Genomic DNA, 27,986 nt, shown 5'->3' on the forward strand with positions numbered 1-27,986 from the left:
AGCCAAAATGAAAGCTACCGCCGCCACACGTTGAAGGCATCTATCGGGGGTCGCTACCATTGCTTCGTTTATGTTTGCACCAGCATCTTGCCAGCGTTACGATGGATCCCGTTCCCGAGCCCGATAACAAAGTTCTCGCAAAAACTCCGGCCTGCATTTCAGCGACCTCTGCCCCACAAAACGTGCGATGCCTTTGAGGGAGCACGGTTAGTTAGGCGCTGGCGGGTCGTTCCCCCTTCCGCCATGAGCAGCCGTTGCAAATTAAATATCATAACCCCAGTGCGGGGAGTCACGAGGGGCCAGGACAAGGTCAGTGCGTCGCTCCCATCGGAGGCTGGCCGGGGCTTTGGGGTCAACAGATTGTGATTCCTTGAACGGCGCGATTGCATGGTGCAGAAGACGGCGTCCAGGTCTCCCACGGTTGCAAGGGCGAGGTTATTTATTTATTTTTTTGCCACAAAAACGGATGGGTACTCAAGGGCGCTCGCATTTAAAGTAGGCGGCTTGAAAGTAAGGCCGACGCTTCAACGGCTTCTCCGCATTTCCGGAGGTACAGGGTCCACTGGATCGGGTTCTCTCGCCCACTTGCATGTACCTTCGGATGTGTACTGTGAATGGATTAAATTAGCCGAGTTCGAAAAGAACAGCACCGCTTAACGACCGAAGCTATTGAATGATGTCACAACGCGCACCTCGCCGCGGAACCGTATCAGTCCGGTCTGGCTGGCACAGCTGGCGCACTCGGCGCGAAATAGAGACATGCTCTAAGTCTCCGCCAATGTGGTCAGAGTGCGCCTAAGCTGCCGAACGCGTCACCGGTCAAGCGCAGTTGGAGTATAGAGGGTCTTGCTTTGGCCGACGTGACGTTGGTGTGCAGTGCGCGCGCATGCGTTACGCCAGGCTATAAACGCGCATTAAAGGGACACTGAGAAGAAATTGAGGTTGCCTTGTATCGATAGAATACAAGCTCCTGATCACAAAAACGCAACTCTTACAGAAAACAAAGCTCTTGTAAGGTAGAAAATAGCAAGGACCAAAACACAGGTATCGCCGCCACAGGGCAATCTCGCAAGTACAAGCGTGATGACGTCATAGGACAAGAGACGCCACCTTGGAGGAATGTTCCTTTTTACATGGAAGCTGCTAAATCTCTGAGGCTGACAAAAGAAGGTTGCGCGGTTCAATATTGAAGTAAGTTTTGTTTTAAAACCGATAGCGCACTTTTATCACACCAGGAACCCAGACAAAAGACAACCTGAATGTTGGAAACAAAGAAAACCATTGCTTGGGGGCGCCACAGGCAGCCACGAGAGTTTCGATTTGTTATGGCGCTTCGCGTCTATGAGCTTTGCGTGCCCCGAGGTTTTCTTTTTGACGCACCTCTATTTACAAGTGCCGAACAGCAGAGGAACTCCAAGTGCCGCTTCAATAATAATAATAATAATAATTGGTTTTTGGGGAAAGGAAATGGCGCAGTATCTGTCTCATATATCGTTGGACACCTGAACCGCGCCGTAAGGGAAGGGATAAGGGAGGGAGTGAAAGAAGAAAGGAAGAAAATAGGTGCCGTAGTGGATGGCTCCGGAATAATTTCGACCACCTGGGGATATTTAACGTGCACTGACATCGCACAGCAAACGGGCGCCTTAGCGTTTTTCCTCCACAAAAACGCAGCCGCCGCGGTCGGGTTCGAACCCGGGAACTCCGGATCAGTAGTCGAGCGCCCTAACCACTGAGCCACCGCGGCGGGTCAAAGCCTAGTTAACCTTTGAAGGAGCCTGTTAAGGCTGGTCAAATAATCGCCACGGTCGATGAAAAACTATCATGGCACAATGGTCGGTGATCGTACAAGGCAGTTCGCAGTATAAAGAGCACTTGTGTCTTCACATGCTCGCCCGGCGAAACATTCTTGACTGTGCCAGTCAACTTCAAACTACTTAACGGAAATCATTTATTAGGGACGGGAGACAAGGTACAAGGCAGTTAAATAAAAATTGATTTCCTAGCTGTGTTAGGCCAGGATATACGTAGCGAAAGCGCGGAGACTTCTGCATCGGAAGAGTGCAATCACTAGATGCGCCTTTATTCATGGTTAATTCTTGAGCCGTCGTGGCGGAGTGGTTGAGTCTCCGCCTAAAACTACAAAGGCCCTTGTTCGATTCTGAGCTTCGCACAGGTTTTTTTTTTTTTCAGTGAGTGGGCGGGGGTTTCAGTGGCTACCATAGGTGCCACCACTGAATACGTTGGTTAGCTGTTAAGCGCAGGCTCTGTTAAGGTGTGTTTACACTCCGGAGTAATGCGCGCGCGCGCTGCATGGCGACGTCACATCGGCCAAACCGAGACCCTCTATGCTCCAACTGTGCTTGACAGCCAACGCGTTCGGCAGTTTCGGCGCACTCTGACCGCACTGGCGGAGACTTTAAGCATGTCTCTATTTTGCGGAGGGTGCGCCAGCCACCACCGGCCCGGCCAGACTGATTCAGCTCTGCGGCGAGGTACGTGTTGTGACGTCATTCAATAGCTTCGGCAGTTGGACGCAGCTGTTGTTTTCGAGCTCTCGGCTAATTTAATCCATTCACAGTACACATCTGAAGGTACATGCAAGTGGGCGAGAGAGCCCGATCCAGTAGACCCCGTACCGCCGGAAACGCGCGGAAGCCGATGAAGCGTGGGCTTTACTTTCAAGCCGCCAACTTTAAACGCAAGCGCCCTTGAGTATCCATCCGTTTTTTTGGCAAAAAATAAAATAAATAACCTGGCCCTTGCAACCGTGGGATACCTTGATGCCGCCTGCTGCACCGTGCAACCGCGCCGTTCAAGGAATCGCAATCCGTTCGCCCCTAAGCCTCGGCCAGCCTCCAATGGGCGCGACTCACCGACCTTGTCCTGGCCCCTTGTTACTCCCCGCACTGGGGTTATGATATGATTTGCAACGGCTGCTCATGGCGGAAGGGGGAAACAATCTGCCGGCACCTAACCTAACCGTGCTCCCACAAAAGCATCGCACGCTCTGTGGGGCTGAGGTCGCTGAAATGCAGGCCGGAGTTTTTGCGAGAACTTCGTCGTCAGGTTCGGGAACGGGATCGATCATAACGCAGACAAGACGCCGGTGCAAACGTAAACGAAGCGACAGTACCGACCCCCGATAGATGCCTTCAACGTGCGGCGCAGTAGCTTTCATTTCGGCTGCTAGACCACACTGCTAGCCGCGAGAAATCACGTCTGCGCGTACGTCACGTTTCACGTCACTGCGTCCTGTAGCGTCATAAGAGTGCGCCGTGATGTCATAAAGTTCCCGAGTTTGAATCGGAGTGGCGAGAAAAACTTTTTCAACTTTGAATCCAAATTTCTTTGAAATAAATGCATCTTTCACTCCCGGACAGGCGGCAACAATGCCTTGAAATGCCGAACTATCAGATTTTGCTAACAAAAATAATTTGATAGAGTTCTCCTAATTGCCCGTTTAACAGAGCCTGCGCTTATTCGGTATTCGGTAGCGGCATCTATGCGCGCCACTGAAACCCCCCACCCACTCACTGAATAAAAAAAAACCTGTGCCGAGGCTCGGAATCGAACCAGGGCCATTGTAGTTTGAGGCGGACTCTACCACTCCGCCACGACGGTTCAAGATTTAACCATGAATAAAGGCGCATCTAGTGAGTGCAATCTTCCGCTGCAGAAGTCTCCGCGCTTTCGCTACGTATATCCTGGCCTAACACAGCTAGGCCATCAATTTTTTTAACTGCCTTGTACCTTGTCTCCCGTCCCTAATAAATGATTTCCATTAAGTAGTCTGAAGTTGACTGGCACAGCCGGGAATGTTTCGCCAAGCTAGCGTACGACGACACAAGTGCTCTTTGTACTGCTAACTGCCTTGTATGATCACCGACCATCGTGCCATCATGGTTTTTCATCGACCGCGGCAATCATCTGACCAGCCTTAACAGGCTCCTTCAAAGGTTAACTAGCACTTGAAGCGGCACGGAGTTCCTCTGCTGTTCGGCACTTGTAAATCGAGACGCGTTAAAAACAAAACCATGAGGCACACAAAGCTCATAGACGCGAAGCGCCATAACAAGTCGAAACTTTCCTGGGCGCCTGTGGAGCCGCCAAGCATCGGCTTTTTTTGCTTCCATCATTCAGGTTGTCTTTTGTCTGTCTTCCTTGTGTGATAAAAGTGCACTATCGGTTTTAAGACAAAACTTACTTCAATATTGAACCGCGCAACCTTCTTTTGTCAGCCTCAGATTCGCAGCTTCATGTGGGAAGGAAAATTCCTACAACGTGGCGTCTCTTGTCCAATGACGTTATCACGCTTGTACTTGCGAGATTGCCCTGTGGCGGCGATACCTGTATTTTGGTTCTTGCTATTTTCTACTTTACAAGAGCTTTGTTTTTCAGTAAGAGTTGCGTTTTTGTGATCAGGAGCTTATATTCTATCGATACAAGCCAACTTCAATTTCTCCTCAGTGTTCCTTTAATTGGCATCTCCAGGAGATTTTAAAGCACTTTGAGTTTACTATCACATTACACTTCTTGAACCTTGTCTCAGTTGCAAGGAATAATTCTGCAAAATAATGAAATGTCAACAACTAGAACACAAACAAAAACTGCATTTCGACCACAAAGCCATCGCTAAGCAATATTGCTCCGAGCTGCCACAGGTTAAAATTGTGCCTAGGGCTGCTCTGCAGGCCATTTTTTTTCGGCTTCATATTATTCGGACAGAAAATTTCCCATTTCCGAGAGGTGTGCAGTGATGCTCATCCCCATGTTTCCGGTTTCTAGATTGTTTGCCTGCATTTATCAAGGATGAGAGCTAAAAGCATTTCAAGCTTACAAAATCATTCTTGTAAGATCGACAATTGGGCTTTGATGCCCCAGCGCCCCGTGCTGAAGAAGGAGCAAAACACAGGCGGAAGACGAGGCTGACAAAGTTCAGTTTGGCACACAGAAAACGCTTGGCTACCGAGGTGCGCTGTACTAGCAAAGATTGTGGCCGTCGACACTTCTTGTTAGCACTGCGCACCCAGCCCCTCTACAAGTGTAAAGACGCAAATCAAACAAGAAGTGTGGACGGCCACAATCTTTGTTAGCACGGCGCACCCCGGTAGCCAAGCGTTCCTGAGCACCAAACTGAACTATGTCAGCCTCGTCTTCCGTCTGTGTTTTGCTCCTTTATCAGCACTGGCCGATGGGGCATCAAAGCCCACTTGTCTTACATTCTAAATATGCGACACCTTCATACCTGGGTGCTGACCTCGGCAAGATATCCGGGTTCTGTGGTGCAGCAGGATCCATGCTAGTGGAAGACTGCAAAGTATGAAAAGTGTTCATATTTGCTACAAAAGACTAATGTACATATTCTGTTTACTATCACAATACACTTCTTGAGTCTGGTCAGAGTCCCGAGAAATAATTTTTCCAAATAAGGAGCAAAGAAATAATGAAATACCATTAACTAGGACACAAAAAAACTTGATTTCAATCAACAGATCAAAATATGATGTTAAAGGGTTTTACTGGTAATACTGGTGACTCACATTCTGTAATGCACCAACTAGCTTTAAAGGAGTATAAACACCCATCTTTTGGGTGTGTGTTTTTGCTTTCTAATGAGGCATCAGGCATTATTATACATGGATTACCTTGTGGTATTCTCCTATTCTCAAGTCTAGCAAGAGAACAGCAGTTCACAATTGGTATCGAGGTAAGGGAAAATGTAAAGGAATACATTTATTTAAGGCAGGTATGAATAGTGACAACTGATCCGGATCATGAGGGAATAACTAGGAGGATAAGATTGCGATGGAACGCATATGGCAGGGTCTCTCAGGTCATGAATGGCAGTTTACCAATATCCCTCAAGAGAAATGTGTACAACAGCTGCATCTTACCAGTACCCACCTATGGGGCAGAAACGTGGAGGCTAACAAAAAGGGTTCAGCTTAAGCTGAGGACAACGCAGTGAGCCACGGAAAGAAAAATGATAGGCGTAACGTTAAAGCAGTATAACACCTACCGTTTGGGTGCGTGCTTTCTTGCTTGTAATGATGCATAAGGCATTATTATACATGGAGTAGCAGCTAGTAATCTCTTACGACCGCTTAATAATAGCATTTATTTTTCGTCCAGTTTCGGCTTCAACACTTAAACAAGGACAGTGACGTCAATGTGTGCTTACACGTCACGAGACATGAAAAAAACAGCAATATAATCACTGCTTGCACATTTGTTGTCATTCCAGCAATTGAGGAAGGCTGATTTCAACACTGCAGTAAATTATAACAATGAAGCAGCGATTCTATGGACATTTTTCCATGGCTCACGTGAAGGAAAAGCCCTCTTTGACGTCAGAGCCATTGTTCGGCTGTTCCAAAACTGAAACAGCATGCCAGAAAAAAACAATTATAAATTATTTAGTGGTCGTAGGCAAACATCACATGGTGATTCATGCCTAGTAGTGTCTTCTGCATCATTGAAGAAAAGAAAACATGCCACGAAAATTAGGTGTCTATACTCCTTTAAGAGATCGGAAGCAGGAAGAGTGGTTGAGGGAACACACGCGGGTTAATGACATCCTAGCCAAAATCAAGAGGAAGAAATTGGCTTGAGCGGGGAATGTAATGCGAAGGTGAGATAGCTGTTGGTCCCTAAGGGATTCCAAGAGAAAGAAAACATAGCAGGGGGCGGCAGAAGGTTAGGTGGGCGTATGAAATTGAGAAGTTTGCAGGCATAAGGTGGGCGCAGCTGGCAAGACATGGGTAATTGGAGAGACATGGGAGAGGCCTTCACCCTGCATTGGGTGTAATCAGGCTGATGATGAAGATTCTCCCATGACTACTAAATAATTTATAATCGAATTTCTTTCTCGCGCTGTTTCAGTTTCAAGAGCTGAATGGGGACTATGACGTCAAAGTGAACTTATAGGTCATGCGAGGCATGAAAAACTGCAATATAATCGGTGCTGCTACATTTGTCATTCCGACTATTGAGGAAGGCTGGCTTCAACACTGTAGTGAATTAAAACGATCAAGCAGCAATTATATCGCATTTTTTCCATGCTTCACGTTACATATAACCTCTCTGATGTCACAGTCTTCACTCGGCTGTTGAAACCGAGACAGCATGGCAGAAAAAGTCGATTATAAATTATTTATAGGTCCCAGGCAAACACCACATGATGATCCATTCATAGCAGTGTCTTCTGAATCATTATAGGGAAGAAAACATGCCACCAAAATAAGGTGTCTATACATCTTTAAATCTTTAAATTATCATTGGGCTTTTTCAAATTGCCGTGCTCGGAGAGCCTGTTCGCTGCCAGAAAATTCACTCCTGACAGGAAGGTGCATCATGCTCACATGAACTAGTCGCCGCCAGAACCAGCCTGCTGGCAATCATGGCGCCAAGGCCGTCCATGGATCACGGAAGGCGAGTGCCCTCTGCTGCTTTGCTTGCTGTTGCGTCTCATTGCTCGCATGCGTACGGTAGAAATCTGATCCTTGGGAGCGAAAGAAAGGACGTTAGTTATTCAGGGCAGCCGCGGACTCTTGCACTCAGATGCATACATCGGCGGCAACAACGCAAGTATATGTCTTTCAGTGCGTTGTGTGCAGTCGTGAAGTCTGCATGTAAGCTTCGAGATATCCTCAAAAGCATATGTGACGGGCAGTCGCACTCTAAAGACTTGCATTTGACACCACATAGGAGGGCTAATTGGACAGTGTTAATTGGAAAGACATGAGTGATGCTTTTGCCCAGTAGGTGTAGTGAGGCTGATGATGAGGAGGAGGGAAAAACTGCGGATGCACTGCTCAAACAACATGCTGTAGTCTCAGATTATTGCATATTTGTTAACCACACACTAATTACTTGGGCGCCAATGATCGACCCTGCCTATACTGACTCTGCTGTGGTAGTTGCAATTTGTGAACTAATTCCTGTGGGCTGTAAGCAGAAAACAATCAGGATATGTTCCACTCAACTGTAGTCTGCCGCCCTCCAGCTGTTAATATTGCTGCCAGCAAGTAATGCACGCATTATTTTGACAAGCGTGCATATCAGCTGGTTGAACATTTTTCTGAAGTGCGTGCACTGTACAAATTTAGCTGCACGTCGTGTCTGTATGCTATCGCTTTTACTGCAGAGCTAGCACTAGAATGAAAGGCATTACAATCTGGCCTTGCATGTCGGCCCCCCACTGTGTGTGCAGGCATGATGATCCACACTGGGAAATTTTTCTTTTTGATGAGTCAAATGCAAGGTGAAGTATGCATACGGTATTTCTCAGGTATTTTAAGCACTTGTGGCAGAAGACCCGAGCACCAAGCTTTATGGCAACAACCGAATCGGCACACGCAAGGTTATGCTTCATCTTCAGCTGTGAAATGAAAATGACCTCCGTAGAGAATAAAAATTTTGAACAACAAATTTGGCAGAGCACACATGCACGCCAGCCGGCAGCCACTACTTAAAGTGCCCCGACCACCCTCTGGCTGAAAATGTCCTCTACCAAGGTTGTTGTGAGGCACCGTCCCCGGAACACACAACCGCAAACAATCTTTAACAAAAGACATTATATTAGAGTTACATATATGGCAAACTAGCTACTTTTCCATGCTCCTCTCCTTCCATTCCCTCTCAGAGGTTTTTTTCCCTTCCGCTTGGACCACTAGCTTTAGTCCTCCATCCCTGCTTGTTCTGTGTGGCTGCCCTTCCGTTTACAAGAGTAGACAGCACCCCTTTTGTTTGAAAGTCAAATGGGGAGCTTTTGGTGGCGTCCGCGTTGGGCCTATTATGAACGAAATGCACACCAGCCGAAGAGGATTAAGGTGCAGATCCCATCGACAGGGATGACCATGGTGGCGCAGGAACAGCAGCGGCAATTTCGACAGCGTCATCAGGTGGCCGACGACTGCACAAAATGAAAGGATGACTAGCTGGGAAGGAGCCTGTTCTTCCCACGCTCGGCTCGATTCAAATGACCTTCCCCCTTTGACTGGTTCCCTGCAAGAAGCGACCGACGATGAACAGATGACGGGAAGAGGGGAACGGTGCCTTCCAGTAATTAATCGTGTCTCGACAAGAGCCGCCCCGACCGGAGAGAGCCCACCGCAGTTGTAGCCCACAGCGCAGCACCGGTGTTTTCGATAGACACGTGAATAATAATTATCACCCCTCGTGAATAATAATTATCAGAGGCCCTATCCGTGTCTCACGTGGCCCGATTCGCTTTGGTGTGCCGCATAACCGAATAATAGCAGGGCTTATAAATTTCCAGCAATACATAATTTTAACCAGTATCATGGCACTGAGAAAACAGGCCACCGAGTTGCAAGCCGAAGCTAAGACAACGTGCTGCAATGAGAGAAGTGCGCTGTCCCGCAACGCCGTATCGGTGGGCTCGATACAAAGCTCTCTGTTGTTGAAGGCAGCCTGGCTGCTCCCCCAAACAATAAATATTTTAGACAACAATTCGAAGAGGCAATACGAAAAATGAAACTTTGACCTGACATGAAGCACACAATATATGAGAGAACAAAAAACAGAACGATGCCTCCATTCCACATGCGGTTCTCTAGTGTCCTACGCAATCTTTTACAATGGTAGCATTTAAGCAATATCTCTATACTACAATTCAAAGATCTGCTACAAAGCTCTCTGTTGCTGACGGGAGCCTGGCTGCTTCCCGCAACCATAAATATTTTAGACACACACAAACAGAGACGCCTGCCTGGCTCTGAAGTATGCTGCTATGTAATGTACATATTGCGACTCGTAAGCGTGCGAGTGGCAGTAGCAGAGGCATCCGCAGTAAAACTTCGCCCAGTACATACATATATCTGTGCAACTGTTGTTGCTGGCTCAGACTTTTCAAGGTCCATTGCAGTGATTTTTCTCTTGGACACCCTCTGGATAAGCTCCGCTTTTGTTACTGGAACACAAGAAATGAGAGATAAAATAATGAAAGCGACAGCAAACACAGGGCAAGCTACGGAAACGGATCAGTTAGTGTGTCGCGTTCCTTGCTTTCCAAAAATCATATGATGCGAAAAATTAGCAGATCTGAACACAGCCGATTTCCCGCTGCCTCATGCAATTACTTGAATTCATGAAAAAAATCACGATATATTATTTCGCTCAGAGGGACGCTTACGTCGAGACCTGCTACAACGCGACCACGCAGTTTTTCCCTTCTTTGGGAAGGATGCGCTGGGCTGCTGTGTGCTCGGATCGCAAGCACAGAGGCAGTGGTATCGTAAGCGTTCTGCAAGTGCTCGCAACAGTAAAAAAGCATGTGCATCGACTTTATGTAAAACGCCACGAAGCTTTGCTAAAAGCGTTAGGCTTGACTGTACACGCATCACACGTTTGGCACTTCTGAAATCTGACCAAGTAGCGAAGTAACTGCAAAACTCACCTCCAATCTCCATTACTTGGGCGGAATAGAATGCCTTCTCATCTTTTCCGCCACGCCAGTAGACGTCCTTTTTTTTGCCAGGTCGCTAACGCCAGTCGGTGAGGCATCATGGATAGGTGTAGCGCAAAGGAAACAAGGACGACATAGAGACGTGTACGATAGCTTTTGCGCCGTCGGTCGAAGTATTTCACGTACGCATAGCTCGCCGCAGCTGACGAACCCATAGTGGAAGTGTCACATGTGGCTGCAAAACACACAATCTAATAACTGTAACAACCACACACACCGACACGAGTGACGACGCAAACGTTGGACGCAAACGACCGCAGACTTGGATTGGCTTGGCGACGCGCACCGCACAGGGCACTGCATACGATGATGATGATGACCTCTTCTTTACAAACCAGAATAATAAATACGTTTTATTCGTTCAATTTCGTATGTTTGTTTCCTGCGGCAGAACTTGCGTCTCCGACCGTGATCTCTATACCGCTCCATGTCGCAGCCTCCTCGTGCAGCGCATCCGGCCATCCAGTTGACTGCTGATTGACCGCATGTAGTAGCAGACGACGCGGCGCTCTACACACCATGAAATACTTATAGTTGAAAAGTTACAAATACTACTTTGAAGGGGAAATAGTTATGAGTTCCGTGTCAAGCTGTGCCACAGAGCGTTGGTCCAACATAAGCAGAACCAACTGCAGAACGAACTAGCCCCTCAAATCGGTCTTGCACCTGTGACTGCCCATGGAGTGTGAATAGGGTAGCTTAGTGTAACTCTGTGGGCTCTATCATGTATGAGCTTTATGGTACCGCTGTAACCTAAATGTTTGAAGTGTTCTGCGATTTTTGATCGCCACTGCATTAAACAAAGTAGTCGCTATGTGACAAATCGCTTTCGGTTTCGGTTTCAAAGCTGGAAGCTATAGTGGCGCGCGGTGCCTGATTGTGCTTTGCGCTTTTTACTTAGTGCTTTAAGCAGAAAGTTTTGTGTGGCTTACAACAAACAGGAAGCACCTATAAAGTCTGGGCCTAGCCGTCAGACGACGCTAGAACATTTTCAGTTTCGGTTTCGAAATATAAAATCTCCTGTTGCGCGGCTCTTGATCATAAATAACGCTGGGCCCTTCCCTGTTCTCTGCGCTGTAAACAGCAACTTCTGTGTTATCTACGATAAAATAAACACTTCTTTTAGAACTCCCCCAAATGCAGCAAGTGCTTGAAAAGTCTGTAATTGCTGCAAAAAAGTATTTTCTGACACGGTGCGTGGTTGATATCATAAGTACTATATTGCCACTGACCTGAAATCAGCGACTTAGGACCAGCAGAGGGGGAATATAGATTGCTGAATAGGTAAATTGATGCACTGAAAGAATTTATGTTAAGAAATCAGACGTGTGCAAGGTACGAGGAGGAAGAGGCTCTCAAAAATAAACTGCTAGTGTGCGCTAGAACACGGAACTGGGTAGCACAACCGCGCCCTCGATCGAGGTGCTTCGATCGAGGTGATCGAGGAACTCTATAATTATAGTTTCGCAGTGTTCTCTGGCACACCGCTGTCGCGTCCGGGTCGTGATGGCAGCGGGTGAAGGTTTGGGCTATGCTCGAGACAATTAATAATAGCCAGGGACTCCGGAACTCTTTTTTTTTTAGTGGGAGGGCAGGACTTCGAGCTTATTTTGTTATTTATTTATTTAATGCTCATTTACATAATAAATTGTATATATATATATATATATATATATATATATATATATATATATATATATATATATATATATATATTTCAATGTTCAAAGCTTGATGCAAAGTATCACGTTGCGGTGACGACACTCCAGCTGTCAGGAAGACAACAAAAAGGCTTCCAAAATTAACTGTTTAAGGGGCTGACTCACGCCCGCTAAGAACTGAATTACTCGGCGGCTGCAATAGGCTTAATTATGCGTGCTCGGCGGTCATCAACCTGAATGCCATGCAGTTCTTGGTCGTGCTGAATTTAAAGCTGGCAAGGAACCTTCGAGATAAAGAACCAAAAGCAGCAAGAATCTGGAAAAATGTGGAATCATTTGCACGTGGCCATGATCAACGGCATAAGTCTGGTCGCACCTCGCATTCCAAAACAAAATGATAAAGCCGCGTGCCGGAGGTTGTGAGCGCGAACGAACAAACGGTGCAAAGATTTATGGCAATATAAAATTAATTGAAATGAGGAGCTTATAGGTGGGAAGCTGTACGCACGAGGAGTGATCAATTCCATTAAAAAAGCCTGTGTATAGTTTGTTTAAATTCTGCTAATCATGATCATGTACACGATCAGGTCGATATATAGTCGACCGAATTCTGTAGGGACATGACCGGTTAAGGTTACTCATATACCAAATGCTTTACAACTGGCTACTAAGCCAAGGAGCTCATGCAGCCCCACTGTGCTTTGAATTTAGAGTCCTAGAACTAATATGTGTTTCAATTTTCAGAAATCTGATCCAAGTAGGAGCAAATGGAGATTGGGGGGCACATCCCCCCTGAAAAATGTGGGGGGGGAGGCGACCTTCCCCATTTCCACCCCCCTGTTCCGTGCTTCTTGAGTATAGCCCCACCTGAACTCGGGTAGGCAGCCCTATAGGTACGTGATCGGCCCACTGGAGTGGGTATATCTCGCATATTTTATATCTGATATTGGTCGCAAAGCCGATGTCTATTGGGAAACAAGTTTGAAACGTCCGAGGTGTCCTGAGAGATGTTCGATCCGACGAAGCATTCGGTCAGGCAAGATCTTTGAAGGCAGTTCGCAGCGTATACCGGATTGTTTTTTTCCGAATATATAGCTTTCGTCGAACTATAGCAACTTTTTGGAATTCTTTTATTGACATATCTCAAATAAACCTTCCATTTCTGCAAGAAAAAAAAACACATGGGTAAGCAGCCCTATAGATACGTGATCGGCCCGCTGGAGTGGGTATATCTCACATATTGTATAACTGATATTGGTCGCACAGCCGATGTCTATTGGTAAACAAGTTTGAAACGTCCGAGGTGTCCTGAGAGATGTTCGATCCGACGAAGCATTCGGTCAGGCAAGATCTTTGAAGGCAGTTCGCAGTGTATACCGAATTGTTTTTTTTCGAATATATAGCTTTCGTCGAACTATAGGAACTTTTTGGAATTCTTTTATTCACATATCTCAAATAAAACCTTCATTTCTGCAAGAAAAAAAAACACACACGGGTAGGCGGCCCTAGTAAATAGAATGGTTAACAGAATAACAGAATGGTTAGAAAGGGCCAATGCAACATATTTTTACTAAGAACAGAAATTATGTGGACATGTCCTTAGTGTTCCTTTGAGAAGCAGTATTTTCATTTGTGTGTTGTGTAAACTATAGTTGAATACAACTCAAGAATGAAGTGGCAAATGCTTCTCTATAATTCCCTTCGTAAGTTGTTTGCATGGAAGGTACGACAACCTGAGCCAATCAGGATGGTGCACACTATATAATTCGGTTGCTGCATGCCTACCACACCCGTTGCCTTGTGACAGGTAGCTCCATTTCTGTGAATGAAGGTGTACTAGTGTTTCGGCTGTTTATTTCTTCAGCAGGTGACACTTCATGTCTTTTTATTTTTATGTTTGTTTTCAGATGGGCGACATGTTCACACAGTGAAGAGGGCATATATGGCCCACTTTTCTTTTTGTCATTACCTGTCCATATTCAGTTCTTTAGTTGTCACGTCACAGTTGTTTGGATGGACATTTATTCACTCCATTGTGGTCTATGCCCAAGGAAGTTGAGTCAAATCCAGGCGAGAGCAGCCACATGTTGATATAGGTGAAGTGGAAAACACGCCTCTTTGCTGTGCTTTGTCAACGCATATGCAGTTGAAGTTAATCTGGAGCCCTCTACCATGGCGTCTACAATAGCTCATTAGAGACACTGTCATTCTCATTATTGCTAATCTCATTGTGGCAGTGCTCGATGTGCTCGGCTTGTATACGCAGACGTTTAATGGATCACATTGGCCTGTTAACGGGCTTACATCTCATCGTCATCATCAAAAATCTCATGCACTGCTGGTTGTGTCCTCCTCCTCCATGCTCATTACAATGCCTGGTCCTTTGAGAGGCATCTGCCACTTCATTCTTAAGTTGTATTTGAGTATAGTAAATATGGAGAAATGTAACTAATATTGTATGTCACTTGCTGCTGTGTTGTTCGTGTGGTCTGTGTACAAAACTCTTACTCTTGTTCCATGATATAGTATATATGCAGTGTTTTTGTGTATTATGTAGGTTTGTTTCATTAAACAGATGGTATTGGTGGATTCTGTTTATACGAGGGGAGATCAGTATATTTTTACCTCCTGATCTGTAACACATTTATCACCTCGTGAAAGGGAAAGACGTTACAATGTTCCCACTTTTCATATTTTCATTTTGCACATGGCACCACTGATATTGAAGTAGTCACAAGGAAAATGTTAGTATACATCAGTGTACGGTTATAACAGTTTTTTGAAACCAAATTTTGGATGGCAGAAGGTGTTCTTCCTATCATTATCCACCATCGAATGAGTCCAATTTATGGTAATGGGTATGTTATGCTTCCAGTCAGAAGGTGGGTACAAACTGTAGGTACATGCAAGATCCAGCTGTGTTGAGTGTGAAAGACGAGGAGTGCAGTGGATGCCCACTGTCTGCATCTCGCATCTGAGCTCGTGGCACATGTGCATGAATTTATTTGTGATGATTGTCACATTAAGCAGACGGTTATTGTGGGCATTCTTGAACTTGAGGGTGCTGAAGGACCGTGCACTTTTTCTTAAAGTTTGTCCTAAAAAAATCCATCATTTATTGTGACAATGCTTGGCATGACAAGTTAGGTGGCAATACCGCCGTGTTGAATAAGCTGCAGTTTCGGGATGTTCTGCATCATTCACCAATAGTTCTGACCTGGTGCCTTGTAGCTACTGGCTATACCGTAGCTGAAGAAACATTTGAAGATCTTTAGTGTCCAGTTGGGGCCATCAGCCTCATTCTTCTCTGAGAGCATGTAAACAAGAATAATGCATCGATTATGCAAGGGCATCAGTGTAAGTGGAGGACGATATCAAACAATGAATTACACCTGTGAAAAAAGACATCTGAAGCTTCGTTTATAATAATATCTTTCACTTTCAGTAATTAGCATGTTATAGACAAGGAGGCAAATTATTCAACACACCTCTCAAGCTTGGGATATATGTATGGGAAATTTTTGCATCTGTATAGTCACTTTCTTAATATTGGAAGCTACTTGAGTCATTAATCCCATGGACCAATGTTTTGTGGCCTCATTATCTATTATGTTTTAGATGGTGTCCTTGGCTTAATTTTACTTTTCCTGAGGGTGTTATAAACTTTTTTTTGAATGTGTGCACTTCAGCTGAGATGTAGCTTTGAAACAGGACAGTATTGGAATGCCATATGCTTGTCAATTCATGTGCTAAGCTGATACAGCGTAAAATGGTACTATACTTGGGATTTAACATCCCACCACGTTAGAGGGATCTAATTTGATCACCTGTGTTCTTTAATTATGAGCTCAAGTGCACCGCGTGAAAGACAAGATGAAATGTTATCCATTTAATTTCATACGTCGAGCCTTATAAAAGACATATATTGTTACGTGACGGCAAGCATGGTGAAGAGTACTACATAACAGATGGCGATGGAATGATTTATTGGCAGTGGGCCTAGCGCGAGAGCTCCGTGCCGCGCCACTGCCCACTTTGTCGTCTTCGAGTCCGTGACACTACCCGGGGCTGCCGAGCGATCGTCCCGATCGCGCGAACTGAAAGACCGGCAGTGAAGACGATACGCAGTGGACGATTAGCATGGCAGGACGGATGAACACAGAAGAGAAGAAGATGCAGGGTTTGCCGTCACGATGAAAGAGATGAACAGATGATGATCAGATGAGCGCTGGTCCAAGAAGCTTCCGGGCCGTAGCTAGCTAGGTCACCTTGAGCCGACGGCCGAGGCCCATGAACACACCGAACGGCATGGGCAGGGGCTGTGTTCAAATATGTTGGCGACTTCTAGGGTCGGTGGGGTCATAGGTTCGAGTAGCGGCGGCGTCGTCAAGTTGTCGTGTCTTCTGGCCGGGGCAGGGGGCGGGGCTGGGGTGAACGACATGGTCGGTTCTGGTCTGGCGGGCTGGGGCACAACCGGGCGGTGCGGGCAGGAACACACGACCGACGACCACGGCACACGCAGGACACCGAAGCTCCAGGACTAGGATGGGGATGAACTCCGCACCTCACTCCAAATGTTACGCGACGGCAAGCAGGTGAAGACAGTACTACATAACAGATGGCGATGGAATGATTTAATGGCGGTGGGCCTAGCGCGAGCGCTCCGTGCACGCCACTGCCAACTTTGTCGTCTTCGGGTTCGTGACAATATCAGCTCACTGAGACACGCAGTTCACCCATATGAGTGATACGAGAGCTGCATTTGCCTCAAATGAGTGATACGAAAGACACATCGGCCCTTTCGGGTGATACGAAATCCATATTTCGGCTCAAACAACTGATACGATAGACACGTATCAGCCCATAGAGGCATACGAGGGACACATATGCCCATACGAGGGATACGAAGGACACATATGCCCATACGAGGCATACGAAGGACACATATCAGCCCATACGAGGGATACGAAGGACAGATATAAACCCATACGAGGGATAATAGGGACACATATCAGCCCATCCGAAACACATATTGGACACATATCAACTCGTATGACCACATACTAGACACATATCATCTCGTATGACTACAAACTAGACACATATAAATTCATACGAGACACATATGCATCCATATAAGATTTTTCGATAGGGGTGGCACATCCAACAGACAGGGAAGAATGTTAATCGCTCTCTGGGGACACTTCCCGCTTCTTACATCCATGGTTTGCAGCCACTAACCCGGATGTCTTCAACACGAGGGCTTAAAAAGCCGAGGTTCGAACCATCCGAGGGTTTGTCGACAGCCCGGCGCCGACATGCGGCGATTTCCCTGTTAATCCCCGTCAGCAGGAAGCGTGCATGGCGAGGCAAGCGGTCGTAGACCGGCGAACGCAAAGACCGAGCCAGAGGAAAGGAGCCAAGACGTTTTCCCGAAACCGCCCGCCCCCCTTCGCCCGTCTAAGGAAACCACCGCAGTGATAGCGTAGCATAGCGCATGGTCAGCGCGGACCCGGCAAGCAGACGCCGCGTCTAAGCCGCGACGGCGTCGAAGTCAGAGGATGGGGCATACCAACGGGTCCCGAGAAGCGGGCCTGCTTAACGAAACGCTGAAGCGTGTTCAGAGGCAGCAACGACAGGCTGGCGCCTCTTTCCAGATTTTGCGGGGACGCCTGTCAACAGTCGTCCCGAAGACGAGTAGTCTACTACTCGCAGCGGTAGCGATCGGTTGAATATCGCTAATTGGCGTAAAGCTGGGAGCCGCATGGAAATGTTTTGATGTATTTTCATATGTTTCTCTTTTTACTTTTTAAGGGAGAGAGTTTGAGTAATACTGTGGAAGAATGGGGCGTGGCACGTAAACCTGTTGGCCCAAGCATTTCGAGGGTTCATTCCCGGAATTACATTTTCTTATAGCAATTTAGATGTGCTGTGTATTTCAGGGAGAGGGTTTTAACCTTGCCGAAATTGGAGGGCGTGCCATGAAGTTTGTAAACCAATGATGGGTTAGTCTGCTGTTGATTGGGCGATGCAAGAGGTGGGCCGGGTTCCTAGGTCTTTAAAACCAGGGTCCGGAGCCATGGGAGATCGTTCTGAGCTAGATTTAGATCCCTTGCATCTTCGGCGGTGCCAATGAAGGAAGATTTTCCCTTATCCAGTTCCATGTAACCGCCATTGCCCCCCATACACCTTTCCCTCGTCTCCCGCATCCTTTCAGCTCCTCAGGACCTGGCTGTCTCGCTACTGTCTGTCATCAGCTGCATCTGGTTAGCCAGTTCCCTGCGTCCATTGACTTTCTTCTGCTGAAGTTTTGATGTACCACCTGGTCGAGAGAGTCATTGCCAAAACGGTAAGTAACAACCTTCCCAAGCCATTTCTTTAAGCACCTCGGTCCATGTTACGTTTTGTGTTTGTTTGCATGTCCTGATTACACAATTCAGGGCGGTCTGTAGAGCTTGTTGGTAACTTTTTTTAAATTCCGACAGCATGACAAGCGTAGAGCTTACATGCGTGTGCAATCACTGTGGATTTGGTTTGTGTGGAAGGATTGTCACGGAAATTCAGTGTGGGGTCATCGTTTCGATTAAAGAAGATAAGAGGCTTAGGCAGAATTCGACACAACCACTAGGTTGCGAACCAAACGCGCTCGAGGCCACAAGCACGCTTTGGTGTTTTGGGGAAAGGAAATGGCGCAGTATCTGTCTCGCATATCGGCGGACACCTGAACCGCGCCGTAAGGGAAGAGATAAAGGGGGGAGTGAAAGAAGAAAGGAAGAAAGAGGTGCCGTAGTGGAGGGCTCCGGAATAATTTCGACCACCTGGGGATCTTTAACGTGCGCTGACATCGCACAGCACACAGGCGCCTTAGCGTTTTTCCTCCATAAATACGCAGCCACCGCGGTCGGGTTCGAACCCGGGAACTCCGGCTCAGTAGTCGAGCGCCCTAACCACTGAGCCACCGCGGCGGGTAATGATCTGGAAACAAGAACAAACAAAGGACGCGTCTTCGTTTGGAGCTATCCACGAGGGCCACGATTAAACATTAATTCTTTCGCATTCCATGATTTCACAAGCAGTCTTCAGTGTCCTCAAAATTTCTTCGTTTTTTTTCTGACATATAACTGCGAATTTGTAAAGGTAATACTTGTACATAGTTCCTGACCACTCTCCCTCCTATAGTTTTTCGGCTATAGTTATTTCATTTCTCTAATCTGCCTGATATCCCTTTATTTGCGCTGCCCCAGCTCAGGTGCTCGCAGCAGGAAAAATCTTTCCCTTCTTTTCTTTTTATTATTTGGATAAAATCACCGCTACTACTACTACATAGAATTGCCGCCCATCACAGTTAGCATTCAACATTGCACATGCGACACGTGACACGCCGCCGCGGTGGCTGAGTGGTTATGGCGCTCGGCTGCTGGCCCGAAAGATGCGGGTTCGATTCCGGCCTCGGCGGTCGAATATTGATGCAGGTGAAATTCGAGAGCCCCGTGTACTATGCGTTGTCGATGCATGTTAAAGAACCCCAGGTGGTCGAAATTTCCCAAGCCCTTCACTACGGCGTCTCTCATAGCCTGAGTCGGTTTGGGGCGTTAAACCCTCATAAAACAACGACCATAAAAAATGTACACAACGACCGGTCGTTCATGTTTATAGCATGCAAACAGCTTAAGGTCCTTGCTTACATGGTGCTAATTGCGGTTTACGTAGTGCTCTCATATTTTATTAGGTAAAATTACAACATTTGGCCAGAAAAAAGCAGTACAGGGAGACGTCGGAGCAAATGTATTATTATTCCAAAGGATATGCAAGGCACTGCAGATAATTCAGCGAAGCTTAAAGAGATAACATGCAAAGGTCCGAATAATTCAGAAATACAGCAGGCGCCTTCTGCTGGACATAATATTTCTGAAGTACGTAATTAACAAGTAGCGCTATCTCTCTTGTTATTCATAACTTTAGCTCAACATTTTCAACATAAATGTAGACCAAGTGAGGACTTTATTTACTAATGTACGCATGCCAGTGTTACCGGATACGTTGTCATTCACAAGTAGACATGATGCAAAGCATGCAAGGCGAGCGAATTAAAGAGGAATCGCTCGTGGGCGATGTAAAACGGTATAGCATACCAACTGACAGAGGAGTGAAGCGGCAAGATTTGACACATAAAAAAAAACCTGCTGCTGGTTCGCTTTCCCATCTCGAGGAATAAAAATAAGCGCACAACAATATGTTTGGATAGAACAGATGACAACCTAAACCTTGCAAGTGCAGAATATTTGCAGCGCGCGCATTTGTTTCTTCAAGCTTTCCTTAGCATTAGCTGAGCGACTCTGAATACCAGGTGTTACCTGGAAGACGTTTCAAAAATATGCGTTTTGGCTTTAAAATATGGCTTTTACGGCACAGTATTACCAGTGTGAATTGTTTCCGGTGAATCGTTTTAACCATTCAGCTGGTTAACTAGATTTTAATAATTAACTTTTAACAATTGCAGTTAGGCGCTTAGTCGTAATTTTAGATTTGTAGCCGGTAGTTAGTAATAGCCATATAAGTTTTTAGAATTTCCAAAACATGGTTACCTTTGGCCATATGGATCGACAAAATTTGGCTGTTTCGACTAGTTACGCGCACTGGAAAGGTTTCTTTGCTTGCATGCTTTCGAAAGCGCATGTATTTTGGCGCTAACTGGTTCTTGAAAATTGGCTTTTGAGGAGAGGAAATGACACAGTAACTGTCCCGCCTATCTCGGCGGGCACCCGAATTGCACCGTAAGGAAAGAGATGAAGGAGGGAGTTAAAGAAGAAAGGAACAAATAGGTGCCGTTGTGGAGGGCTCCAGAATAATTTCGACCAACTAGGGATCTTCAAAGTGCAGTGATATTGCACAGCGCATGGGTGCCTTTAGCGTTTCGCCTCCATAGAAGCGCAGCCGCTGCGGTTGAGTGCCAACCCGGGTACTCCGGCTCAGCAGATGAGCACCTTAACCACTGAGCCATCGCATGATGTAGCCAAATTTTGTCGAGCCACTGCGATGAGGGTAATCGCGTTTTCGAAATTCTAAAAACTGATACGGATATTAGTAACCTACCTCTAACTGCAACTAGGCACCTAACTAATAGTTAGAAGTTAATATCAGAATTAGTAAACCAGCTTCCTCCCGGTTTACTGCCTGTTAACTACTGGGTAACTACCGGTTAGCTGCAGTTTGCGGGCACTGGTATACTATGCCGCAAAATCCATATTTTAAAAGCGAAAGCTTTTCCTGCTTTCGTCGGAGCGATTTCGCCGTCACCTCACGTTTGATCTTGAACGTCCTTGCTTAGCCGCTGCCATAGCAACCCAGCAAGTGACTTCGCCGCGCCGCCAAGCCTAGTCTTCGCCGTCTCTGCGCAGGGGCTCCACAGCCGTGCAGCGGCTGCTGCCTGACCACGTTATCTAGCCGAGTACCAGCTGGATAAAAAAATATTAGCTGTTGCTCAACTACTGCTGAACCTTGTTAGAGAGCGAGAGCTGTGATGTATCGTGCAAGCAGACGCGGCTTAGCGTCTGTAGCGTTGAGTGCGTTCCGCACACTGGATGAGCAGTGCGCCCAACCTGCCACCCTGGCAGGTGGCATTTGAAATAATGGCTGATCGCGTGAGGTTGGTCAGGCTGCGGCCTATTGCTGCAGTGCCGCGTGTCTGCCACAACGTTGTCAGCGCTAATGCATGCAGCCCACATCTTTCTCTCACCACCATAACGTACCTCAAAGCGCTATTGAGGCGCCCACTTACACAAGTGGCCAGTTATATGCGCCCTTCCTTTCCACAAAATCACCAAGAAAGTTGTCAACGCCAACACCAATGAACACAATGAACGCCGATGACTTTCGCTTTGTTAGCTGAGCTAATCCGAGAAAGGTTAATTTTGATGATGACTTAGTCTTCTCTGTAACACCTGGTATGTGTTACTGCTGTTATCTGTACAAGAGAGCCCAGAAAAATTCAAACCTTTTTCTTTTGCATTTGTTTATTGATGTTGGAAAAAATGTTGTTTGCTTGCATATAAATAAGCTGCGAGGAATATAAACCTAAGAGGTGTCTTGATGACGTTTTCTTTAGGTTTTTAGGTTTTCATTGACTAAAATGTGTTAGAGAAATTGTTAAAATTGCACAGTAGGATGCCCCAAAGCGCGGCAGTCAGGGAGACTTCCTATAACAAAATGTCTCCGCAATTGGAATACCGCCAGTTTTCACTCGGACTCACAAAAGGGACGACGAAAGGCGCGAGTGGACTACCTGCGCCGCACACACCGACAGGCACGAAATGCTGTATACATCGACGCAGCCATGTACCCCAATTCCACGAACGCGGTGGCGGTAGTTTTGGACACCAAATTCAAGGAAATCGCCAGCGCCTCTCTACGCAACTGCTCTCCCACAGTAGCAGAAACGGCCGCAATCGGTCTCGCCATCCAGCACGGCGATACCACGCGAAACGGACTAAAAATTGTTACAGACTCCCAGTCGGCGTGTCGGCTCTTCCTCACTGGCAGACTTCCACACTCCCTCGCTCCCATTCTGACTACCCCACATGTTAAAAATTCCACATGCAAGCACCAAATCACTTGGGCTCCTGGGCACGAGGGGCTCGAGGGAAACGAGGCCGCGGACAGTCTAGCTCGAGATACACCAACCGAGCGACTAACCTCCCCGACGTCACCCCTCTTCCCTCTATGTACGGCGAACGCCTCCTCCTTCTCCGAACGCAAAGGCAAGTCTATCCCCCACCACACTCGAAGCTAACGGCGGCAGAGGCGAGGGGCTGGCGACAACTACAGACGAACACCTTCCCAAACCTACACAAATACCATATCATGTTTCCCGATAGATACGACGGAATCTGCCCCTGGTGTGGCGGAATTCCAACAACATACCATGTAACATGGGGCTGCTCATGTAGCAAGCCCCCCGAACTAGACAAACATCAATCCGAGGAACAGTGGGAGTCTGCCCTGCTCAGCTCCGATTTGGTGACCCAGCGTAGCCTGATATCCCAAGCAAGAGCAACTGCGGTGGACATTGGGGTCCTGAAATAAGGACTCCACCCAAAATCTGTTTTTTCCCGCCTCTTTATCCTACCTTTCTATGAATAAATGTTTTCTACTACTACTACTACTACCGCCAGTTTTGAACACTCGACTTCCAAACTTAGTGATGATGCCAGAGACAAAGCATTTTTCATAAATATATTTTTTCGCGCTAAGCGGGCAGCCTGAGTCCAGTAAGGTAGATAACGCGGTCAAGATATTGAGCAAACCCTTCAATCCCCAGTAACTTAAGTCCTCTAAGGCACTCATTTCGTCACAAATGGATATGTTAACATTTGCATAAATTACCATTCAAGTTCATTGGCTCTTCATTTCGTAGTGACATATCTTTCCTTTGTCTTTTCTTTGGTTCCCTTGTGCTTCGTTTTGTCGTTCCTCGGCGTGTGTGAGTTTTCTTGCGCTAAATGTTTCACCATGCCATCTTTTTTTTAAAGAGCAAGGGATACCTTATAAAATGGAAAGGATATTCCAAGTGGCATTGCTCCGTTGAACCAAGAAAAAATCTGAACGGCGCCTGTCTCCGGGAATTTAAGCACCCAAGCAAGGCATCGCCACAACGACTGGAAGCTGCTGCTGAGGAATTAATTTACGCTGTGCAAAAGAAACTTTCCAACAGCCGTCGATCCAGCGGGCTTGTCAAGGTGAACATAGACCTGGACATCTTTAGATGGGTTTTCAGTAGGAAAGGAAGGCCGCTCGAAAGGGGTTGGATTGTTTGCAATGAGTCAGACTTTTCAAAGCTGAATCTTCCCTTTGGGTGGCATACTCGAGAAACGAAACTTGGCAGTGTAGTGGCAATTGAGTTCCCAGTGCGTGTGAAGGCTGCTGTGACACGACAGAAAGCTTGCAAGCTCTTTCCAAACGGCTATCCTGTGGAAAGTCTGCAAATGTTTCTTGTGTCGAAGGTTGTTGCATGCAGAACCTAACCCACAGAAACAGTGAGCCTTCCGCCTTTCACATATATGTTGCTAGCAAACGTTTTGGAACTTTGTTTTTTTTTTCGATATAGTATTGATTCTTGCATTTCAATTTGTGTTGTTTAGAATTTCTTAAAAATGAGTTCGGGAGCTTTGCGCTTAGAGATTTCTGAATGTGCAATTTCATTTACATTGACAAATAAGACAGTTCTGGAAATCTTTAGCAACAAAACGGTTTTGGAGAAATCTTATTTTGAGACAATAACATTTTATTCCACTTGGCATGTCCATCCCAGAGAGTTTAAAGGTTGCAGTAGAGACAAGATTTAGAAGCCTCTGCTCCTCGGTAGATAATCAGTACAGAAAAATTAATGGCCGAGCAAAAGAGGGGTTCCTTAAAAAAGAGCGCCATGTAAAAATTCCCTTCGATAAGGAAAGTTCTGTTCAAAATTCAAATAACAGTATCAAGGACATCATTATTCAAGCTTTACAAGAAGAAGTGAAGTGAATGGAGGGTGTATCAGAACGGTCTCTTTCTGAACTGCGTAAGTCCATTCAGGATTTTGAGGCAAAATGCCTTCAGCTGCAAAAAGAAAACAAAAGCCTGTCATCACAGGCAAAAAACTGCCGCTTGCTCAACAACTGCGGAAAAAGGGTCGGGGAAGGTTCGAAAAGCACCGATAGAAGAAAGCTGCATTCTGTAGGCAGCGTGATAGTTCAAGGGCTAGAAGAAATTTTGGAAAGCTATGGCTTGGACTTATGCCAGTTGGTTGTAGAAGACCTTCGAGGGCTACTGCACAAAATTACTTTTTCTGACATTGACGGAATCTCCGTGGAGCGAGGAATCAAAAAAGAATACCGCAGTAATGGTAAAACTGACTATCAGGATCTTTCTTCCCCCGAGAAGAAAAGCGTCCGTGCAATCACCGCGCTCTTAGACAACCACTTTGTAAGCAATGTTTTTTGGGAAAAAATGTCTTCAGCTGTCACTTATTTACCCTCGCTCCGTGTCATCAATTCATACAGGCAAAAACTAGACGAAAGCACTGCTGTGTTTAAAACCCTAGGAGAAGCAGCTGGCGCTCAGGTGTCTTTCGTGCACGAACTTGAAACTGCCGTTGTGGAGTACGCAGTGAATAGAGGTATGACAGGAGAACAGCTCAGGTCGCAGCCAATTTTGGTCAAAATAGAAGGAGATGGCAGTGTAGTCAGCACACGAACAAGCTGGACAACTCTATCTTTTCTCCTGATTGACAGCAGCCGGAGGCTGCAGAGCCATACCTTACGTCGCCTGCTCGCAGTCGTCGAAGTCTCTGAAAACTATTTTCAGATTAGAGAAAGTTTGAAGGATTTGATAGACGAAGTTAACAGTGTTGTGAGAAGGGGCAGTGTCAGCTTGGAAGGACAGGAAGTTCCCGTCATAGTCTGTCTGGGCTCAGATCTAAAATTCTTGCTCATGGTTCAAGGATTGCAGTCAGCGTCTTCTAGGCACCCATGTCCTATCTGTCGTATTAATTTAAAGGAACGAAACAGAGCTGGGGCAAACACAGAGGAGTGTAATAAGCCGCCTCTTCTGCGCACTCTAAAAAACATGAGGGAGGACGGCATTGTTGAAGAATTCGGAATGAAAGTCGTTCCCCTATTCAACATTTAACCTGCATTTGTGGTTCCAGACATTTTACACATGCGCATTAGAGTCGTTAATCGCCTGTTTGATGGATTGATTGTCGAAGCAATGGACAAAGACAACCGCGATAAAGTTACGAACTTAAACACCAAGAGCACTCACGTGGAAGCAATTGTGCAGGCAATTAATAGCTGTAGTGTAAAATTTGAACTGTGGCAGGACGAAAGAAAAGGAAAAAAATTTCACCTGTATTCAAGGAGACTCCTGCGAGCGCCTGCTCGAAATGCTGCCAGAGAGGCTCACTGGAAAACTCAGCCCGGAAACAGAAAAAAAAAATCATCTCACTTTGGAAAATGCTTAGTCGCATTTTTGATCATTTTGAACGTAACACGACCGGCGAAAGCATCGAACAAGAAATAGCCAAATTCCATAAAACGTACTTAGAACTTGGAGAACGAGGGCATAAGGGGTTACGGGGCTGAAAGAATGACGCCATATATGCATATTCTTGTCTGTCATGCCTCAAATAAGCATAAAGAATTCAAGTGTTTGGGGTGGTTTTCGAGCGAAGGCATTAAGAAAAAGAGTGATATTCTGAAGCATTTGCATCATGCAAGATCCAATAAATGGAATGCGGCAGCCGATGCGCTGAAGCTGGCAAAACGAATTGAGAATAGCGCGCACGTAACAACAAGTCGAGCGTACAAAAAACACGATCGTTCATACTGGGTTGAGGGTATGATTGAAGAGAGTCGCACAAATAGGGCTCGAAGCGCTCCTGAAATGGAGCGCGAGGATACACCTCCCGCTTGCATCGAGGATATGGACGCGGTTGAACTGCGGACCGAATTGGAAGCTGCTGGCATTTCAACGAAAGTAAAATCAGTTCCCAAACTGCGTGAAATGCTTCGCAAAGAAAGAGAAAAACGTTGTTTTCAGCAGTCGACTTGACTTCTATTAGCAAAAATTGCCTGCAATTAGCAATTGCCTGCTCGGGATGTTCCACAAGTCTGTATGCCTCAGTTTTTAATCATTTCTTACTTTTTTTAATGAAATATACATCAAAAATTTTTGTAGTGCAGTATGTGCACACTTGCAGCTTGAACGGTTTACTATGTCTCTTCACTCAATGTTAAAACTCGCATTATCGCTGGTACGACTAAACGAGAGTGAAATGCTTTGTTTGTGCTTGTGGCGACTTATATGTGCAGTAAATGTTCTTCGTTCTTCGCCATATTTGTGGTAATCTTCCTTGATGTGCAATATTTACACGCTGTATCTGTATTCATGTATGATATGTTTATATTTTTTGTATCGCGCCACGCTGTGTTGTTTTGTGTTTTTTGGGTTTCATCAAGATTAGGCCAATTGTGCAGTGCACGCTTAAAATGCCTTCGCAGTGCACGCTTAAAATGCCTTCGCAGTGCACCTCTGGCTGCCTATGTTCCCTGCGAAACGGCGCGGGTCATGTGGCTGACCTCATTGTAGCGCGAATGTTGCACCTCTCCTTTCCTCACAACCAGCCTAGTGATGTGTGGCGGTTGCAAGTGGTACACGTCTATGTAGAAAGTGTAAAGTTTTGCCATACTTAATATTTACTACCGACACTTTCTCAAGCTGGTTCTGTGCATAAGTGCATTGTGTATTTCTAGCAAACTGTCGAAGTGTATTGTTTAGACTTTTTCTGCGCCATGATGTGATGCGATAATAAATGTATTCTGTCATGTCAAGTAAACTGCCGCTTTGATTTTTTGTACGAGTTTTTGTAGCGATTATTACGGCAGCATTTCGAGCCTTCAACGTGGCGGCGCCGTGGTGGTGGCGGCACCGCCACCCTGTGGCTGCGTTGACACCCTGTAGATGCGCCGCCACCCTGTCACGTGGTTGGTCACGTGGTGCGGCTGATCACGTTGTTGGTCACGTGTTTAGTCACGTGACCAAGTTCCACTCGGGCAGCTGTAGCTATCGCGTCACTCCAGGTTTAACCAAAGCTAAACCACCGTTAATTTTTTTTTTGCAACTTGCACAAAAGGACAGGAACAAAGAATTGAGCAAAACACTCAAAAGGTTAGGAAATTCGGTAGGCTGAAGAAGGTAAAGTGAATGTACGCGTTGCTACATTTAATTTTCGCTATTTTCAACTTCACTCCTGAACCTAATATGGCCTCCTTTTGGAGATTCTCATTTGCGATGGC

General features: G+C 46.2%; 1 long non-coding RNA gene across 1 annotated transcript in view; it reads right to left on the minus strand.

Annotated features, from left to right (window-relative positions):
• Positions 1–5,260: 5,260 nt before the first annotated feature.
• Positions 5,261–27,986, minus strand: part of LOC144104777 (uncharacterized) — an 85,182-nt gene continuing 62,456 nt past the window's right edge. The window contains exons 3-5 of the long non-coding RNA XR_013308631.1: positions 9,840–9,937; positions 7,365–7,504; positions 5,261–5,313 (exon numbers count right to left, since the gene is read on the minus strand). This is a non-coding gene — a long non-coding RNA (uncharacterized LOC144104777). The remainder of the gene's footprint in view (positions 5,314–7,364; positions 7,505–9,839; positions 9,938–27,986) is intronic.

The sequence above is a fragment of the Amblyomma americanum genome, chromosome 1 (genome assembly GCF_052857255.1).
Source record: "Amblyomma americanum isolate KBUSLIRL-KWMA chromosome 1, ASM5285725v1, whole genome shotgun sequence".
NCBI lineage: Eukaryota > Metazoa > Arthropoda > Arachnida > Ixodida > Ixodidae > Amblyomma > Amblyomma americanum.